This window comes from Xenopus laevis, chromosome 2S (genome assembly GCF_017654675.1).
Source record: "Xenopus laevis strain J_2021 chromosome 2S, Xenopus_laevis_v10.1, whole genome shotgun sequence".
NCBI classification, from domain to species: Eukaryota; Metazoa; Chordata; class Amphibia; order Anura; family Pipidae; genus Xenopus; species Xenopus laevis.
In genome coordinates this window covers 23,930,933-23,946,316 of record NC_054374.1, presented here as the reverse complement: position 1 = coordinate 23,946,316, position 15,384 = coordinate 23,930,933, and positions in this window count along the sequence as shown.

The window sequence follows — 15,384 nt, the reverse complement described above, 5'->3', positions numbered from 1 at the left end:
TCAGTAATAATAAGAAATGTCTGTAGCGCAACTGTCAGTGCAACACACACACAACTGTCTGATGAGCCCCAAGCCAGTGCCTGAGAGCTGGGGGGGGGGGGTTGGTGATATTCAGTCTCCATGGCTCCAACCCCTCCCCCCCACCTTGGCTAATGGCAGCTCCCCCCTCCCACTCCCCCCAGTCTTGTGTGAGCTCTGGAATCCAACTTCCCCCTCCCACAAGACCCAGCAAACAGGCAGCCAAAGAAGGAAGAAATGAAGCCTGCTCTTACCTTCCCTTGTCACCAGCAGTGGGATCCCTGTGGCAGTGCCAGTGGGACTGGAAAAGTCAAGGGGGAGCAAAGAGGAGACTTTCGTGGCAATACCTTACCCCTCAGTGGCAAGACACTAGAGCAACATCAAAGCAACTTTGCAAGGGGGGGGGCTTTAGGGCCTATTGTCTGCCTGGGCTGTGATCTGCGCTCCTTCTGACTCCCCCTCTGGCTGCTGGGAGACTTGGTACGGCCCAGGCATTCATGCCAAGAAGCTTTCACACATGGAAGCTTGTCTCAAGCAATTGCTGACAAGCCACAAACAAGACATTCTCCCTCCCCCTTTTCTCTCTCTCAGTCTCCCCCTTTCCCTCCTCTCCCTCCCCTTTCCTTGTGAATGCAAAGCTCAGTGACAGACAGGCAGAGGCAGCCTGGGATCCGGGCAGGAGCCCTCATTGCTACTCCATGAGAGTTACAGACAGGAGACAATACATACACAGCACAGGGCCCGGATGAGCAAGGGAATGGGGGGAAGGGACCAGCTCCTCATTATCCCCATGAAAAATGGCAGCACGGCCGGCGCGTGCTGCACATAGGGTTGCCACCTTTTCTGGAAAAAAAAGTCCGGCCTTACTATATATTTATCTTTTTCCATATTAATAACATTGGGATCAACCATAATTTTTACCAGCCAGGCTGGTACTGGCCAGGCGGCAACCCTAGCTGCACATAGTGTTGGTAATGGCCGTCGCATGGACCACTAAACATAGGGTAACGGGTGTAATGGGGGGGGGGGTAACTACAGAGGAAGCAGACCTTGCAGGGGGTATAGGGGCCGCATGAGGTTCTAATTCACATACAGTTTCAATAAATATTGGTAAAACAGATCAACCTCTAGACATTTTGGGGTCCTGAAAAAAAATGCTGTGAGGCCCAGTAATATCTAGTTACTGTATAGTAACCATGAACCCCAGCAGATCATGAGCCCAAATAGCCCCAACACAAGTCCACTAAATGGTCACAGTCTGTGTCATACAGCTGCGCTGCCCCTCTTCCATTTGCCAGAACCTCAGATTCTCAGTCCAGGCCTGTATAGGAGCAGTCACATACACAGGGCTGTTTATATGAGTGTTGCCCTACTGTACCCACTATGTGACTGTCACCATCTGCCCTACTGTACCCGCTGCTTGACTGTCACCATCTGCCCTACTGTACCGGCTTTGTTACTGTCAAATCTCCATATAAAATTTCTGTTTAATGAAGGGATGCCTCGAATCAGGGATTTGGATTGGTATTTGGTCACGATTCGATCAGTTTTTGGCCAAATCTTCCATGAAGGACTTGGGAGTTCGGCCAAATCCAAAATATTGGATTTGGTGTATCCCTAGTTTAATGTGCCCGTGTATTGTTAAGTATTGACTGCTGATAAAATCTCACTGTTTATGGCCCAAAGTGGGCACAATTGCTGGTTCATTTTATGCCATCTTACCCTACTATACCTATTATGTTTCAGTTGCCACCTTGCCCGTCTAAAATTAGGAAAAATTAGACCTTTCCTCTATAGGCACCCATGTACCTCTCCACCTTAAGCTGCCGGCCTAGGCACTAGCCCATGGGTCCCATAGAGGAAGTGCAGTCCTGGTACATTTCTCCATGTAGGAAGTCATTACATGATTTTGATTGCAAGCCCTAAGGCACTGCTCGCTTCCCTTCCCAAGATGTGTATATATTCATCACAGAATCCTCTTATCATGCTGGCAGTTGCTAAGAGATGCAAGCATTGTTTGTGATATACAAATGAATATATACTGTATGTACAATAAAAGCAAAGAGTGTGCACATTCCTTCCCTGTAGGGAATATAAAGAAAATACAACAGCAAGAAGGCCATCTTTCCTTTCTGCCTCACCCTATAAATATAATGTGCTGTCAATCATCGACTTTCCTTGACTTTGTCTCCCATTGTACAGTGCTGTGAAATGCATTGGTATTTTATAGATAAAGAATCTAGAAAGATTTCCAGATAAAATCAATGTTTAAGTTGCCCATATATGGTTAAGTATTGGATGCCGATAAAATAAAAAAATAAAGGTATTGGATACTGATAAAAAAAACGTACTATGGGTTCAACGTGGACATCAGACTGGGCTAGAATTTGGTCCTTAAAGGAGATCTAAAGCATAACTAAAGAATAACTAGAAATATTGTACATTGTGTTTTGTGCTTCTGTACCTGCCCAAGGCAACCACAACCCTTTAGCAGTAAAGATCTGTGTCTCCAAAGATGCCCCAGTAGCTCCCCATCTTCTTTTCTGCTGATTCACTGCACATGCTCTGTGCTGCTGTCACTTACTGAGCTTAGCGATCCACTCACAATATACAGTACACATAGAATAGAAATGTCACAATATAAGGCTGATTAGTAATTACTACAGATAATTGCTACATGGCAGCACAGTACCGAGTGCAATTAGCATCAGAATTTAATAATCAGCCCTGTAGCATCAGCTTATATTACAGGCCAACCTCATTTGGTGACCCCCTGTGACAAGTCTGAAGTCCTGGATCATTGCTGATATTGAGAAGCTGACCTCTTGCACCTGGACCTCTTCTAACACCTGGTGAGTTAGTTCTTTGAGACCCCATTTTTTCCATAAAATGTGGTCCTTCCCAAGTTCATCTGGCCCGGTTTTGCGGCAAGGCCACAAAGGCCCAGGCCACAAAGATCCAGATCATTATTGTAATGGTTAGCACCCTTAATCTAGAACCTATACCAAGCACCCTGGTCTTAGCTCATGCTTCTGCCTGTAGCAGCTGCCTTTGGCCTCGGGAGGAGCCCTCAGCTAGATGGTGCCAGGTCTTAAAACGAGAGGTGCAAGGCGAGGGGTTGTAGACAGGCAGAGGGGCACAACTGTAAAGCAAAGTCTTTGGGCAGAAGGTCGTAGTACAAGGTGTTAGGCAATAGAGTAGTCAGGCCGGGTCGGGGCAGGCAAGCAAGGATCAAACCAGGAAGTAAATCAGAGAGGTTAAGCAGAATCAAAGTCGGTAATCAGGCAAGGGTCAGGATTCAGAAGTCAGGATCATCAAATAGCCAAGCAGGGGTCAAAACAGGAATCAGAATCAGAATAGCAGGTTAGCACAAAGCTCAGAAAGCACCGGGAACAAACTCCTATAATGGGCACTGAATTACACACTGAAGTCCCTTTGAATACCTTTTGAATCTCGCGCCACTGCGCGCTGACATCATCACGCCAGCGCGCATGTGTTATAAACAGGAAGCGGCGCCTCGCGCACCCTAAGAAGAAGAGGACTTAGAAGCGTAGCAGCGTAGCCGGCGTCCCCACCGAGGGGGCTGCAGGCGTCCCTGCAGACCCCCTCCCACTAGACCACCAGGTACAGTTATTACAATTATCCAGTTACTGATTCTTTCTTTTACTTTAATACAGATTTGGAAAAAGCAAAGATATCAAGCTCAAGGTGGATTCTGGGAGTTGTAAGCCTCCACACTGCAAAGTCTGGTTCCTCTGAGCAGGTGTTCCAGGCACCCAAACAAAAGCCCAGAGACCCTTGTTTGTGTAAGGAAGCTGCTAATGTGTTTTACAACTGATACTTAGGTGACAGTATCAGCAATTAGGAGAATAAACTAGTGTGGGAAGAGATAAGAGCCTCTCTGAGCAGAAAAGGAGACTGTTAATTATCTATTTCTGATAGTATCACTCGCCTGACACTGATTACATAGGAAAGTGTGAAGGGAAGTCGTAGCCAAAGGGCACAACAATATGGCAGCCAGTTCTGCACGTGTAATGTTTCTTATCAGCGATTATAGTAAAGAGGTTATATTGTCACTTCTATATTTTATTCATGGGTTTCTTGTATAGTTCTTTAAAGTTAATTAAATGATGGGTATAGCATTTTTGGGGAATGCTTCATACACAAAGAATGGCGGACGAAAACTGGATTGTACATTGTAACCCTTCACAACCAACTCTCACCGGTCTCAGAACAGTGCCAGGATCTTATTTGTTCCAGAAAGATGAGCTTTAAACGGAAGCCAACTTTGGATGAAGGAACTACCAGAAATGGCCCCCACCCGTTGTTTTTATTGTGAAAGAACACTATAAAAGGATAAGTAAACCTTTAAAATAAGTTAATGTAAAATTGATGAGGGTGCTATTCTAAGAAATATTACATTCATTATTTATTTATTTTTTATTCCAAGATATTAAGGAATAGGTGTACTGTTAATTTAAATGAACTTTGTTACAACAGCGCCACCTGCTGGTCAGTTTCCAACCAGTCTGACCACTAAGTAGTCAAGGAAGTTGTCAGGAGAAAGAAAGAGGCTGCATGTGACGACAGGGTATGTGTATAGAAAACAGTTGAAGCTACGCTCCCCTGCGTTCTGTTTTTCTGTGTTCAGCCGCAGGGGAGCGCAGGAATAGACATATTAAGTTTTATTCAATGGGGCCGTACTCACACAGGCGTGTGCAGGTGCTGAACGCAGGTTGAGACGCAACGTGCTGCATTTTTCCTGCGTTTGGCGCCTATACGCGCCTGTGTGAGTACAGCCCCATTGAAAAAAAACTTAATGCATCTATTCCTGCGATCCCCTGCGGCTGAACGCAGAAAAACAGAACGCAGGGGAGCTCAGCTTCAACTGCTCGTCAGTAAGAGCCCTTAAACAAGTGAAAACGCAAGAGCTGTGGGTTAGCTCCTTGTGTATAACTGGTACAGCTAATGATACACATTTTGTGCAGCATGAAGCAACGAGCAACGGCAGAAGAAAAGGAGCAGGGCAGGCCAAAAAAGCCACAAATACACAGTGTCAGACTCCTCGCTGCCTGAGTGTCCCTTCACTCTCCGCACAGCCCCAATGACAGCGGGACCTCCGGACCCATGCCACTCTGATCCCGGCCTCAGCATGCCGGACACAGAGTCGGACAGAGGCAAGAAAGGCCAGCCGGAAGGGGAGTGAGCAGAACCGGCTGGCAGCCAGCATGGCATGACTGGGGTACTGGGTAAGACTGTTGCCAGCTTAGAATAAACCATGGAAATATATTGTACTAAGCACAATTCAGCAGGAACAGTCCCTAAGTTTGCTCATAGTCTGTACAGAGAGATCTCATAAAACTATGGCAGCATAGGTATTCCCCTGTACTAAGCACAGTGGTCACAGAACCCCTCAGTGACTTCTAATATCCTTATCATTTACAGTAGGGGGTACATTATCCCTTATAATACATGAGTGATATTCAGAGTTCCCTGTATAACTTCCCTGTGCCTTTATATGGTCACAGAACCTCTCAGTGACTTCTAATATCCTTATCATTTACAGTAGGGGGTACATTAACTCTTATAATACATGAGTGATACTCAGAATTCCCTGTATAACTCAGCCTGCAGCCTTGTGCCTTTATATGGTCACAGAACCCCTCAGTGACTTCTAATATCCTTATCATTTACAGTAGGGGGTACATTATCCCTTATAATACATGAGTGATACTCAGAGTTCCCTGTATAACTCAGCCTGCAGCCTTGTGCCTTTATATGGTCACAGAACCACTCAGTGACTTCTAATATCCTTATCATTTACAGTAGGGGTACATTATCCCTTATATCATTATAATACAGTGAAACCTCAATTTTACATGTCCTTTTTACATGTAACTTTTACATTAACTGTTTTTGCTACTTTTCAATGACTCATTTGTGTATTTAGGCCCTCTCATTTCATTCTCTTATTCATATCAAGTGCATGGTTGCTAGGGGAATTTGGACTCTAGCAACCAGATTGCTGAAATTGCAAACTGGAGAGCTGCTGAATAAAAAGCTAATTAACTCAAAAACCACAAATAAAATTAAAACCAAATGCAAATAGTCTCAGAATATCACTCTCTATATCATACTAAAAGTTAACTCATAGGTGAACAATCCCTTAAATTTCTGTACCAGTCTAATTACGCCACTGAATATGAGAACCAAGAGGCAGAGGAAAATTGTTGCTTTAGTTCTACATTTCATTTTCATTACTTATAGGGTTAAAAGACAGCAAGTAGCGCAAGGCTGGGTGCTGTTCTTCTAGGAATGGCAGCCTGGGGTCTGTGGAAAAAAAAATAAAACGAAAGGAGCTCTAGGTTTCACCAAATATTTGTATCGGTTGGAAATTCTTCCATATGTATCATTATTATAGCCTTGCTTTGTTGCACAAGCATAATTATTTGTGCCTGTGACTCGTCAGGCGCCTCATACATAATTAGCAGCTGCAGCCATCCTTCAGGCTCCCGAATGCTACAAATCAGGCACAGCCTTCTCCTTTTTGGCAGCATTGTAATGCTAATCGTGGTTGTTGTTTGTTTTATCTGCGCCATTGAGCAAAGCTGTTTAGCCTGCCCCCTAGTGGTGAGTTGGTGCGAAGCTCACATTCCTTCAAAAGGAGAATCTAAACACATTAGGGATGCATAGTGCTCTCTGCTCCAGCTGTATGACTCCCAGCATTCTGAGCTGGTTTATCTGTCATCATATTGTCTACACTGTTGGGGGAATGTAATAAAAGTCGCAAAGAGAAAAACAACAAGAAATAAAATAAGAACAAAAATTTGCAGTTCGCAATGTAATATTCTTCCTTAAAGGATAAGTAAACCTTTCAAATAAGTTAATGTAAAATTGATGCGTATGTTATTCTAAGCACTTTTGTAATTTACATTCATTGTTTATTTTTTTTTAATTCCAAGATATTAAGGGATACATGTACTGTTAATATGAATTAATTTTGTTACAACAGCGCCACCTGCTGGTCAGTTTCCCACCAGTCTGACCACCAAGTAGTCAAGGAAGTTGTCAAGAGAAAGAAAGAGGCTGCTCTGATGTTCTTCTGCTTAGGAAATTTATTTAAAGGGCATGTAAAGTCAAAAAAATAAAATTCAATTTTTACTTTCTATAATGAAAAAGAAACATATCTTCAATATACTTTAATTAAAAAATGTGTACCATTTTTATAAGAAACCTGATTGTATGCAGTGAAATTCTCCCTTCAATTACTGCTGTGGATACTGGTAGGTATTGTCAGACAGTCCCTAACTTCTCTGCAGGGAAACAATCATACTTATGAACAGAAGGTGGACCCCCCACCTTACTTCCCTGTAGAGCAGTCAGCGACTGTGTAGAGATTTGTATTGGATTTTATTTTTGCCTTTACATCCCTTTTACTGTTTCCAACTCCAGCTGCAGGGACAAAGATCATGAAGTCTAAAAAGTTTGTATTAAACGATACAAAAACAATAAAATCTACATTCAAATACATGACAACAAAGGAACCAGTGTAGTCTGTAAATTCTGATTTTTAATCAGACTTGCTGTATCGGCTTCTGGCAGATATATTGACTTGTGCTGTTTTGATCATTTATGATGAGCCCTAAGCAGCCCAGACCACACTGAGCATGTGCACAGTCTTGGTTTTGCGATGATGTTTAGCAAAGATGGTGACCCCCTGTGGCCAACTTTGAAAACATAAATCATTTGATCGTTTGATTAGACTTGTGGTGCAGTAAGTTCATGTTTATGTTTAGTATAAAAAATACAACATTTCAGCCTTATTCTATTGTAGACTTTAGTTCCCCTTTAAACGCTTCCTCAAACATTTCCTAAGCAGAAGAACATCAGAGCACTACCTGTATCCCTTAATATCTTGGACCATAAACACAATAAATAATGAATGTTAACTGCAAAAGTGCTTAGAACAGCACCCTCATCAGTTTTACGTTTGCTTATTTTAAAGGTTTACTTATCCTTTAAGGTTTAAGCTGTTTGAAACCCAGCATCGGAATGGTTGCTATGGGATCTAAGATCTGGGCAAACTTTGCCTCTTTTATTAGAAAAAAAAAAAGTTTACTTAGTTTTTCCAAGTATTTTTCTAACTATTTGCCAAAGCTACATGGTGCAGATTACTAATTTTTTTATTGAAATGTATATTTTTTTGTAAGCCCTATCCTTTAAAGGTTTTTAAGCAGATTTTAAAACATTTAAAGCATTTTTCAGTCCCTGACAAGATGCAAAGATTTTACTATCTCCATTAACCTTTGATTGACTGCGGTCGATTGACAATCTTGAAAGGAGTCTTTTGCTCACTGAGCAGGACCTAGCGGGGTCAGATAGTTTGGGGGGAACAGAACAGCAGCAGGATGTTGAGGCAGCTAGCTGGGTGACAGTTAGAAAATCTAAGGTGGGCAAAAGGAAAATGGAGGCTGATCCGGAGATTATACATCGCAACAAATTTGCCAGATTGTGTGAAGATGATGGGAGTATGAACTCTGGATTGGCAATTCAAGATGGGGCTGATCTCTCTAACAGCCGGGAGACCAGTTTCTCTAGTAGTGGTGGGGGGGAGAGTAGAGTCAGGCCTAAGCAGATTGTGGTTGTAGGGGACTCAATTATTAGGAAAGTGGATAGGGTAATTTGTCGTCCGGATCGCTACAACCGAACAGTTTGCTGTCTACCTGGTGCCAGGGTTCGGCATGTGGTTGATCGGATAGACAAATTATTGGGTGGGGCTGGGCACGACCCAGCTGTCTTAGTGCATATCGGTACTAATGACAAAATAAATGGTAGATGGAAGACCTTAAAGAATGATTTCAGGGATCTAGGCTCTAAGATCAAGGAAAGGTCTTCCAATGTAATCTTTTCTGAAATTTTGCCTGTGCCACGTGCAAGTTTAGGAAAACAGCGGGAGATTAGGGAGCTTAATGCGTGGCTCAAGTCTTGGTGCAGGAAGGAAGGGTTTGGGTTCCTAGAGCACTGGGCTGACTTTTCGTTGGGGTACAACCTATATAGCCGTGACGGTTTGCACCTCAATGGAAGGGGGTCCGCGGTGCTAGGGGAAAGAATGGCTAAGAGGTTGGAGGAGTGTTTAAACTAGGCAAGGGGGGGGGTGGGTGAGATAAAGGATTATGGGGAAGCTAGTGTAGACGGGGTAGTGGGGTTAGTAAGGGGTCATGGGGGAGGAGTGAGGGGGGCATACAGTTTACCAGCTAAGGAGGTCCCTCTGTTACAAGGAAAACAGAATAATACTAACTTAACGTATAATTCTTCACTAAGTAATGCACATTTCAAAAGTAAAAGTAGTAACCTCCGCTGTATGCTGGCAAATGCACGGAGTTTGTCAGGTAAAATGGGAGACCTAGAATTAATTGCATGCTCTAAAAATTATGATATAATTGGTATCACTGAGACCTGGTGGGATGAAACATGTGACTGGATTGTGAATTTAAATGGTTACACCCTTTTTAGGAGGGACAGAGGGATTAAAAAGGGTGGAGGAGTGGGTTTGTATGTAAAGCCTGAATTAAAGCCATGCGCTAAAGAAATAAAAATAGCTGGCACTGGTGAGGGTGTAGAATCACTCTGGGTAGAGATTTCGACTGGGCAAAAGGTATCAAAAAGAATTATCATTGGTGTATGCTATAAACCACCTTGTATAAGTGTCGAGTATGAAGCCCAGCTACTCTTGCAGATACAAGCGGCTTCACAGGTGGGTCAAGTTGTTGCTATGGGTGACTTCAATTATCCAGACATTGACTGGGGTAATGGGGTTGCTAAGACAGAAAAAGCTAGTAGGTTTGTAAATATGCTGAATGACAACTTTTTATTCCAGCTCGTTCAAGAACCTACTAGGAATAACTCTCTTTTGGACCTTGTAATAACTAACAATACTGAACTCATCTCTAACATTTGTGTGGGTGAGCATTTAGGGAATAGTGATCATAACATGGTCTCCTTTGAGATTCTGTTGCAGAAGCAATTCTATAAGGGAGTAACTAAAACACTAAATTTCAGACGTGCAAACTTTGACAGTATAAGGGCATCTCTGCAACATATTAAGTGGGAAATGCTTTTCACAGGGTTAAACACAGAACAAAAATGGGAAGTCTTTAAAATGCTGCTTAATAAATATACTTGTCAGTATATTCCACTTGTAAGCAAGGAACGTCGTTGCAAAGCAAAACCTTTTTGGTTCAATAGAAGCGTTGGTGTTGAGGTGGGTAAGAAAAGACGTGCTTTTAAGGCTTTCAAGTTAGCTGGTACAGCCGAAACATTTATAAGGTACAAGGAGGCCAATAAATCATGCAAAGAAGCTATAAGGCAAGCTAAAATTGCTATAGAAAAGGATATTGCAGCAAGCAGTAAAAAAAATCCCAAATTATTTTTTAAATATGTCAATAGTAAAAAAACGAAGCAGGAAGGGGTGGGACCCTTACTATCAGAGGGGGATCAGCTGGTTGATGAAAACAAAATAAAAGCGCAGATTCTGAACTCGTATTTTTCATCTGTTTACACAAATGAAGAACCAGTAAGTGAAGGTTTCCTTCTTAACACTCCCAATTCTAGTAATACAATTAATGATGCATGGTTCACACAAGAAGAAATTCAAAAGAGACTTGAACAGGTTAAGATTAACAAAGGTCCAGGGCCAGATGGTATTCATCCCAGGGTAATTAGCGAGCTTAGCTCTGTGATTGCCAAACCTCTTTACTTAATTTTTCAGGATTCATTGAGATCTGGTATTGTGCCAAGAGACTGGCGAATTGCTAATGTGGTGCCTCTATTCAAAAAAGGATCCCGTTCTCAGCCTCAAAACTATAGGCCAGTTAGTCTGACGTCAGTATTAGGAAAGCTTTTCGAAGGGTTAATAAAGGATAAGATACTGGACTTCATAGCAAATCATAATACTATGAGTTTGTGCCAGCATGGTTTTATGCGTAATAGATCTTGCCAGACTAACTTAATTTCTTTTTACGAGAATGTAAGTAGAGACCTCGATTCTGGGATGGCAGTGGATGTGATTTACTTAGACTTTGCTAAAGCATTTGATACAGTGCCACACAAAAGGTTACTGGTTAAATTAAGGAATGTTGGCCTGGAACATAGTATTTGTACCTGGATAGCGAACTGGCTAAAAGATAGACTACAAAGAGTGGTGGTAAATGGAACATTTTCTAATTGGACCAGTGTTGTTAGTGGAGTACCGCAGGGCTCTGTACTAGGTCCCTTGCTTTTCAACTTGTTTATTAATGACCTGGAGGTGGGCATTGAAAGTACTGTTTCTATTTTTGCAGATGATACTAAATTGTGCAGAACTATAGGTTCCATGCAGGATGCTGCCACTTTGCAAAGTGATCTGTCTAAACTGGAAAACTGGGCAGCAAACTGGAAAATGAGGTTCAATGTTGATAAATGCAAGGTTATGCACTTTGGCAAAAATAATATAAATGCAAGTTATACACTAAATGGCAGTGTGTTGGGCGTTTCCTTAAATGAAAAGGATCTAGGGGTCTTTGTAGATAACACGTTGTCTAATTCTGGGCAGTGTCATTCTGTGGCTACTAAAGCAAATAAAGTTCTGTCTTGCATAAAAAAGGGCATTAACTCAAGGGATGAAATCATAATTATGCCTCTTTATAGGTCCCTGGTAAGGCCTCATCTGGAGTATGCAGTTCAGTTTTGGACTCCAGTCCTTAAGAGGGATATAAATGAGCTGGAGAGAGTGCAGAGACGTGCAACTAAATTGGTTAGAGGGACGGAAGACTTAAATTATGAGGGTAGACTGTCAAGGTTGGGGTTGTTTTCTCTGGAAAAAAGGCGCTTGCGAGGGGACATGATTACACTTTACAAGTACATTAGAGGACATTATAGACAAATGGCAGGGGACCTTTTTACCCATAAAGTGGATCACCGTACCAGAGGCCACCCCTTTAGACTAGAAGAAAAGAACTTTCATTTGAAGCAACGTAGGGGGTTCTTCACAGTCAGGACAGTGAGGTTGTGGAATGCACTGCCGGGTGATGTTGTGATGGCTGATTCAGTTAATGACTATAAGAATGACTTGGATGATTTTTTGGACAGACATAATATTAAAGGCTATTGTGATACTAAACTCTATAGTTAATATAGGTATGGGTATATAGAATTTTAATTAAAAGTAGGGAGGGGTGTGTGTATGGATGCTGGGTTTTCATTTGGAGGGGTTGAACTTGATGGACTTTGTCTTTTTTCAACCCAATTTAACTATGTAACTATGTAACTAACTATGTAACCTAAAAATGCATCACGTCTCCTCAGCTATTGGGAGGCATAATTCACCAATATTTTTTAAAAAAAATAAATAAATTTTTTTTAAAAAATGTGATTTTTAGAGCTCGGTAACACGGTACTAGACCCTGCCTGACTCCTCCCTCAGTTCAGTCTCCTGCCTGATCATTTTTTTATAACTCCATATCTATTGAGAGCCAGGTGGCACAAAGGAAATTTGTGCTGAAAACATAAAAATGAGACTTTTATGAATAGAATGAGGCCTAAAGCCAAGATGAATTGCACATAAAGTATATTCATTTCTGCTGATTTTACCAAGCCACCATGGCTGGAAACTGGCTGTACCCCAGAAAATAAATGAACAGGCCGTAATGCAGATCTAGCTTCTCATAAAAAAGGGAAATAATAACACTGGCTTTTCCAAACCTCTATACAGAATAGTAAAGGCTTCTCTGTTGCTGCCACATAGTAAGTCTGCTTCTCATTTTCCTGAGGTTTTGCCTTCCCTTTTCCATCGTTCCCAGTGTCCTCACGGCTCAACCCTCGTCCCACAGTGAAACTATCCATGAGAACTCTATACCCCGCCTGGCAATACCAGTATAACTGCTATCAAGGTCTTTAAAGGGCTTCTTCACCTTTACGTTAACTTTAAGTCTTTGATGTAGCGAGTGATATTCTGAGACAATTTGTAATTGGTTTCAATTTTTGTATTATTTGTGGTTTTTGAGTTATTTAGCTTTTTATTCAGCAGCTCTCCAGTTTGCAATTTCAGCCATCTGGGTAGTAGGGTCCAAATTCCCCTAGCAACCATGCTCTGATTTGAATAAGAAACTGGGATATGAATAGGAGAGGCCTGAATAGAAAGATGAGTAATAAAAAATAGCAATAACAATATGTGTAGCCTTACAGAGCAATTGTTTTTTTTAGATGGGGTCAGTGACCCTCATTTGAAAGTTGAAAAGATTCAGAAAAAGGCAAATTATTAAAAAAAACTATAAGCAACGAAGACCAATTTTTTAGGCTTTTTCCCAAGAAGCCTGAATTTTTCAGATTTTTGCACGAAAAGTCCAAAATAGTTGGATTTTTGGGACAATTCTAGCGATACCACAGAAACTTCCAAATAGGATAAGGACCTCTTCCATTTAAACTGTATATACAACCTCAGCACGTCTAAGATGACGGATTTTCAGATTTGGACTTTTGCAGCATTGGGCTTTAATAAATCTCCAAAAAATTTTGATTTTTTTCCGCACTAAAAACTCATATTTTATAGTAAAAAAAAAAACCTCACATTTTTCAAGTTTTTTCCATTCGGGCTTTAGTAAATAACCCCATAGAGGCAGGTTAATTGACTCCTGATAAAACTGACCCTAGTGTTTGTGAATAGGAACCTCAGATTTTAACCTCCACTTGGGTAGGACTGATGAGAATGATGTATACCTCGTAAAGCACTGTAAAATATAAAGAAGTATTATACTAACTACCCATAATAAAACATGAATTAGTTATTCTGGGAATAAGTTCCCTGTATAACACAGCCTGCAGCCTTTATGTGGTCACAGAACCCCTCAGTGACTTCTAAAATCCTTATCATTTACAGTAGGGGGGTACATAATTCTTTATAATAGATGAGTGATTCTTTCTGTAAAACTCAGCCTGCCGCCTTGTGCCTTTATATGGTGACAGAGCTGCTGTATTTGATGTTTATACAATTTGATACAAATCTATAGAATTTTTTTTCTTTTTTTTATTGCACCATCAAAAAAAAAAAAAATACTTTCCCTTCTTCAGGCTGAAGTAAGTTAACCCACAAGGTGGCACCAGAGTTATTTTAAAAAGTCCATTAAGTTCATGGAAAAGTTAATGGAATTAAAATGAACAGTATGAACTGAGATAAACATTTAAAGCACATAAAGATTTCTAGTATGATATTCTAGACTGCCTGGTGGTAAAAATAGGAGGCCAGCAGAATTTTTTAAAGGTATTGTTCACCTTTAAATTAATAAAAATTTTATTATTTGTGGTTTTTGAGTTATTTAGCTTTTTATTCAGCAGCTCTCCAGTTTCTAATTTCTGCAATGATGGTTGCTAGGGTACAAATTACCCTAGCAACTATGCATTCATTTGAACAAGAAACTGGAATATTAATAGGAGAGGCCTGGATGGAGAGATTAGTAATAAAATAACAATACATGTGTAGCCTCACAGGGCATTTGATTTTAGATGGGATCAGTGACCCCCATTTGAAAGCAGGAAAGAGCTAAAAGGAAAAGGGAAATAATTAACTATAAATAATGAAGACCAATTGGAAATGTGCTTAGAATTGGCCATTCTATAACATACTCAAAGTTAACTTAAAGGTGAGCCACCCCTTTAAAGGCCCTTAAAACTCAAAGAGGAATACGTTTCACCTATAATAAATATGAACATAATTTGGGGCCCTTTTGTGGCTTTTTAGTAATTTCTGTATTAATTACTAATCAGCCTTATATTGTGACATTTCAATTCTATGTGTACTGTATATTGTGAGTGGGTCCCTAAGCTCAGTAAGTGACAGCAGCACAGCACATGTGCAGTGAATCAGCAGAAAAGAAGATGGGGAGCTACTGGGGCATCTTTGGAGACACAGATCTTTACTGCTAAAGGGCTGTGGTTGCCTTGGGCTGGTACAGAAGCCCAAAATATGATGAACAACATTTCTAGCTACTTGTTTAGTTGGGCTTTAGTTCTCGTTTAAAGGTTAAGTAAACCTTTAAAATAAGTGAATGTAAAATTGATGAGGGGGCTATTCTAAGAACTTTTGCAATGTTCATTCATTCATTCTTTATTTTTTTATTCCAAGATATTCCAAGAAAGGGATACATGTACTGTTAATATGAATTAATTTTTTTTACAACTAGTCAGTTTCTAACCAGTCTGACCAACAAGTAGTCAAGGAAGTTCATGAGAAAGAAAGAAAGAGGCTGCTCTGATGTTCTTCTGTTTAGGAAAACAATTAAAAACCTTTCTTAAACCTTTCCCAAGCAGAAGAACATCAGAGCAGCCTCTTTCTTT